The following is a 6,281-nucleotide window of genomic DNA, read 5'->3' on the forward strand; positions in this document are numbered from 1 at the left end:
CTGGTATGTCACACTGTGCTAAATCTGGGTGTCTTAAATGCAAGTATCCCAACTAACTCTCATCCTAGATTGGGAGAATCCATTGTGCTTCAGTGTGTGTGTGAGTGATCAGTGTGTGTGCCTGATCACTGTGTGTGTGTGTGATCACTCTGTGTGTGTGTGTGATCACTGTGTGTGTGTGTGTGTGATCACTGTGTGTGTGTGTGTGTGTGTGATCAGTGTGTGTGTGTGTGTGATCAGTGTGTGTTCGTGATCACTGTGTGTGTGATCACTATGTGTGATCACTGTGTGTGTGTGTGTGTGTGTGATCACTGTGATTGTGTGATCACTGTGTGTGTGTGTGATCACTGTGTGTGTGTGTGTGCACTGTGTGTGTGTGATCACTCTGTATGTGTGTGTGATCACTGTGTGTGTGTGATCACTGTGATTGTGTGATCACTGTGTGTGTGTGTGATCACTGTGTGTGTGTGTGCACTGTGTGTGTGTGATCACTCTGTATGTGTGTGTGATCACTGTGTGTGATCACTGTGTGTGTGTGTGATCACTGTGTGTGTGTGATCACTTGATTCCTTAGATGCCGCTTCAGCACAGCTACCATCAGCTCCTCTGCTGTGTGCAAATCACAGTCACCTCACCAGAGTAGATCAGAATAGAAACTTAAAACTACCTTAACAGAAACTCAAACCTGGCCTGGCGCTGCACACCAGAGGTGTTCAGGAGACTAAAGCAGTAAGGTTATGAATTCAAGGCCAGACTGAGCTTATTTCTTAAAAAGTAGAAGAGTCTGGAGAGACGATGACTCAGTGGTTAAGAGCACTGGCTGCTCTTTTAGAGGACACACATTTGTACTCAGCACCCATACCAGGCAGCTTACAACTACTAGAGGATCCAACATCTCTGATCTCCAAGGTACCTGCATTCCAGTGTACACAGATACACATAATTAAAAATAAGCCCTAAACAATCCTAAGAATTTACATAATAAAAAAGGCCTAATGAAAGAATCCTCAGATTATCAGGCTTACATAGCATATGTAGAACAGTACCCTGTAGGGTTATACATATGTATAATGTGCTATAAACTGCTTTAGGACCACTATAGAGTTTTGTCTCCCAGCTGGAGTGGAAACTGGCTTTCATCTATTTTATGAAAACATATGTGACTTAATCTAGTAATAACAAAATACTAGCTTGTGGAACTGATCTTACTTTACATTTCTGCCAATGTTGTTACCGTTGTTGAGGTAAGTAGTCTTTGTTGGGTAACAAAATTTTTTTAATGTCTATGAGTGTTTTTCCTGCATGTATGTATTTGCACCATATGGGTTCCTACTGCCAGTGGAGGCCAGAAGGTGCTTTGGAAATGGAATTACAAGTGTGTGCTGGAAACTGAAATTTGGGTCTTCTGGAAGAGCAGGGGGAGGTATAGAGGTGCTCCTAACCATCTCCAGCCCCTCTTACATTTTAAGGCATGCTGCAAAGGATATGAATGGATCTAATTCTTACCAACCATAGCCTGTGGCAAGAGAAAAGTGCTGTCCAAATAAATCAAAGTTCCAACTGGAAAGAAAGGTCATATCTAGTCATTTCTCAGAGGCTTCTTGTTTTGCTTTTACTTTCTGCTTTGTACTCCATTCTCTGACCCCCAGCAACATAGTCTACCACAGTGATTCTTAGGGTATATTCTGATCCCCAGAGGAAAAGGATAAGAGAAAGAGATAGGTAGATGTTACATTGACTTAAGGCTGCTGTGGTGATGCACACTGGTAATTTCAAGAACAACACCATGAGTTCGAGACCAGCCAGGGCAGTGAGTGCCAGGGCAGTTATATGGGGTTACATAGTAAGAGCCTATCTCAAAAAAAAAAAAAAAATACTAAAGGTGACCTTGATTCATGCCTTTATGAAGACATTTATAAAGAGCTGTATTCTGTAGGCTAAGCATCAGGGAACTAAATGATGTAATTCTATTGTTAAGTCCAAAAAAGATATAACCGGAAGAGCTATTGGTATAAATTTGAGTCCCAAAACCAGTAGACCCAGAATGATCTGATGTTTGGATTTTTGCCCAATGCTAGGAAAAGATGGGCATCTTGGGCAGGAGATTGTTACCTTTCTGTCCAGGCCTTCAGCTGTTAAATGAAGGTCATATCTTTTACCCAGTATGCTAATTCTAATGTCACTCTAATCCCCAAACACCACAGCAAAGCCAGATGTGATGGCTGACATTGTAGGTCCAGTAAGAGGCTGAAGTGGGAGAACCGGCTTACATGGAGACCAGCCTGAGCAAGGAGACCTTGTCTCAAAAACAAAACAGCCCAGAGTAGGGAATGGGACTGTGGCTCAGTAGAGGGCTTGCCTACCACACCCAAGGCTTTGAGCTCAATCCTGCAAAAATAATACATACATAAAAATATATCCCTCAGCTCAGCCAACACAACATTGACTGACCGAAAACTGTCTTCACCGTGTGGATGTTTGGCAATGTGGAGATGTTTGGAATAATGATGCCTGCGTGGAGGGCATGATAAGGTTTCTGTTGACATCTAGTAGGTGGAGGATAAGGTTGTTGAACATGTCTTTAAAAAGAAGGGTATCTTGCTGGGCAGTGGTGGCACACACCTTTAATCGCAGCACTCAGGAGGCAGAGGCAGGCGGATCACTGTGAGTTTAAGGCCAGCTAGGTTTGTTTACAGAGCCAGTTCCAGGACAGGTTCCAAAGCTACAGAGAAACCCTGTCTCAACAGAACAAAACAACGAAAAAAGGGTATCTCCCATTCCTACCACACATAGTTACCAACTCCACCTAGTCAGTGGAGTTGTGGTTATTAGCTCTAGCCTGAAAGTTTTAAATCTTGTGATTGTGCATAAGGGCCCGGAAGCTTGCGATCTCTATCTAGTCATTTTGGAGTTAATACTAATCTAATGGAATATATGACGTATTTGTTCCAAAGTCAGCTCTGTTTGTGTTACCCTTTATCTCAGCTTCTAGAAGATGATGAATTGGATTATTAAAGTCAGAAATAGAGCTTCAGGAATGGCTTAGTAGGTAAAGTGCCATTTGACAAGCATCAGGACCCACATTTGTATCCCAGCACCCGAGTATAAAGCCTGCACTGTTGCACACGCCTGCCTGTGACAGTACGGGGTGAAGTGGGGGGGGGCATGGATGGACAGGTGGATTCCTGAAGTTATTGATTCAGTGAGAAACCTTGTCCCTCATCACCCCCCCAAAAGATGGAGAACATCAGAGGAATGACCCATATGAAGTCTCGTGCACACACGCACACACACTGACCAATACATATACAACACACTACAAACACAAGTAAAATCAGATCAGATCAGATATGTTCATCAACAAAATTTCCCAGTCATTTTATTCTCTAGCCCAAGTTGGCCTCAAACTCAATCTTATCTCAGTCTCCCAAATTCTGGAATTATAGACATGGGTTTTCACTTTCAGGTCAAGACAGTTTTAAATCTATTAGTGTTTAAGTAATTGTATCTCTAAAATCTGTTAAAAGAACAATGATTGTAGTTTGTAATTTGTGTGAATTTTAATCTGGCCAAAAGATGGCACCAGTGTTCCATAAAAATGGGTGTTGTTCTCAATTTTGACATTACTCTACCTTCCTTTACTTTACAGTCTGTGTTAGGTGATAACGTCTCGACATCCCTCTGTGCATCTGACTTACAAGAAACACATCAGCAGATAGTGGCACAGTATGGTTGTAGTGTTGTGCAAGTCTGAGGATTTTTGCATGTCATTAATAGTAAGGCCATGGGACTTTCTTTATTCCAGTGGCATCGACTCTTCTAATCATGTATCAAACTCAGTTAATGTTTTACCTGCCTGAGAGCTAAATGGAAACATCTTTTTAAAATCCTACCTTGCTTGGTCCTTTTCTTTCATTCTTTTATTGGCATATATTCATTGCCAATAAATAAATGGTGTTGGGTTTCATAGAGTCAGTTTCAAGTATATCATGTGTTTTGACCATAGTCATCCTCCATTTTCTTTCCCCACCCATTTGTCTCCCTGGTCTCCCTTTTAATTTGTTGTTGCTGGTGTTGGTGTGTGTGTGTGTGTGTGTGTGTGTGTGTGTGTGTGTGTGTGTATTTGAGACAGAGCCTCTCAGTTATGTAGCTCTGGCTATTCTGGAACTCACTATATAGACCAGGCTGGCTTCAAACATAGACCTCTGTGTGCCTCTACCTCCTGTGTGCCGACATTAAAGGCGTGTGCCACCACACCCAGCTGTTCTCCTCTTTCCTTTTATGTTGTGTGTATGAGAAGGAAAAGGAGGAACAAAAGCATGCATTTTATTTTCAGCATCCATCTTATTTTCATAGTATAATCTCCAGTTACATCAATTTTCTGGCAAACGACTCATTCTTATGGCTGAATGAAACTTCTGTGTATGTTTCTACCATATTTTTCTTTATTAATGGACACATAGGACCCTAACTTGGCTATTACGAATTGTGCTGTAGCAAGCACAGATGTGGAAGTATCTCTGTGGCGTGTTGATGTGGAACTATGCAGGTGTGTACCCAAAAGAGGCACAACTAGGAAACAGTACCAAGAACTGACAGGTGGGATTGCATGAGATTTGAAAGTTCCTATATACCCAGGCATAGTGTTGCTCCCTTTTAATCCCAGGCAGAGTCAGGCGGATCTCTGTGAGTTCGAGGCCAGAGTGGTTTACAGAGCTAGTTCCAGGACACCAGGGCTTCATAGAGAGACCTTGTCTCAAAAACACAGGAGGAGGAGCAGTTCCTGTAGCAAAGGAAAAGAGTAAATGGCAACCTACAGAAGGGGAGAAGAACTTTACTGTGCATCTTACAGGGTTGCTATCTAGAATATATAAAGAACTCAAAAAGCTAAACACACACCTACACAAAACAAGCCAAACAACCCAGTCACCAAATGGGCTAATGGAATACAGAGCCAGTTCTCAGAGGATGAAGTACAAACGGCTAGCAAACGTTAAAAAGTGCTCAGTATCCTTAGCCACCACTGAAGAAGAGATTAAAACCACATTCTCCGTAGTCATAAAGGCTACACCAAGAAAGCAAGAGGAGGGAAAGGAATCAAACTGCTGGTGGGCGCACAGATCAGCACAGCCACTGGAAATCAGTGCGGAGCTTCCTAAAAGAGGCTACAGCTGGGGCTGCCTGGCTTTCATCTTGCCATCTTGCCTCTCCTTCGCTACACCGCGTGCGCATGCGCACGCACACGCTACCCAGCGGCTTGCCTTTCCTAACTACAGTTCCCGCTAACTGCAGGGATGCCCTTAGATTCCCTCCTTCCTCACTTCTACCCAGGTCCCTCTTGACTAGTCTTCTCAGCTCTCATCATCTGTCCTTTTTAGCTCTCCGCCCCCATCTGTCTCCAGAGTTATTACCAGTGTTTCCTCCAGCTTTGAACTAGGGTTTAAGTTTCTGTACAGCTGAGCCTTCTTGAGAAATGACCCAATCTTCCCCCAGATAAATCGTGTGCTGGTGTTTACACAATGTTACACCTTTCCCCGTTGAAACAATTTGGTGATATTGTATCAAAATAACAGAAAGTATCCCTCAAGCTATCAATCCCATGGTGTCCCCTCCTGTCAGAAACATGAGGGAATAGCAGTACTGTAGGGGGATTCTTGTTTATTCTTTGTCCCTTCTCTTCAGGGGACTAGAAGCTTGCATACAGGGAAAGAGACCTGAGCAGTCAGGCGGTCCCTACCCCTGCCACTGTCTGTTGTTTGACCTGCAGGAAGGCCCAGGGGAGATGTGTGCCTCATAGACCTTTGCAGAGGGAACTTGTGAATTCAGCTCTGCCACACTTTTCTGTGGTGAAAGCTGTATAGAGTCCAAATCCTCTGTAGATTAAAGTATGAAGGCAAGGGATAAAGTTCTCTAATGAACACCCAAGACCTGGAGGAAGAGGGAAAACTCAAAATTCTTCTTCTTAGGCTAATCTTATCCTCTGTCGGTCTTTTACCCCACATCTGCAGTCTCGGGTACTGTTAGTACAGTGGTTCCTGATTCGCTTATTTTGGATTCTTTCTTTCTTTCTTTCTTTCTTTCTTTCTTTCTTTCTTTCTTTCTTTCTTTCTTTCTTAAAAGAAGATCTATTTATTTATTTTGTACACATTGTTCTGCCTGCATGTATGCCTGCAGGCCAGAAGAGGGAGCCAGATGCCATTACAGATGGCTGTGAGCCACCATGTGGTTGCTGGGAATTGAACTCAAGACCTCTGGAAAAGCAGCCAGTGCTCTTAACCTCT

This window comes from Cricetulus griseus, chromosome 5 (assembly GCF_003668045.3).
Source record: "Cricetulus griseus strain 17A/GY chromosome 5, alternate assembly CriGri-PICRH-1.0, whole genome shotgun sequence".
NCBI classification, from domain to species: Eukaryota; Metazoa; Chordata; class Mammalia; order Rodentia; family Cricetidae; genus Cricetulus; species Cricetulus griseus.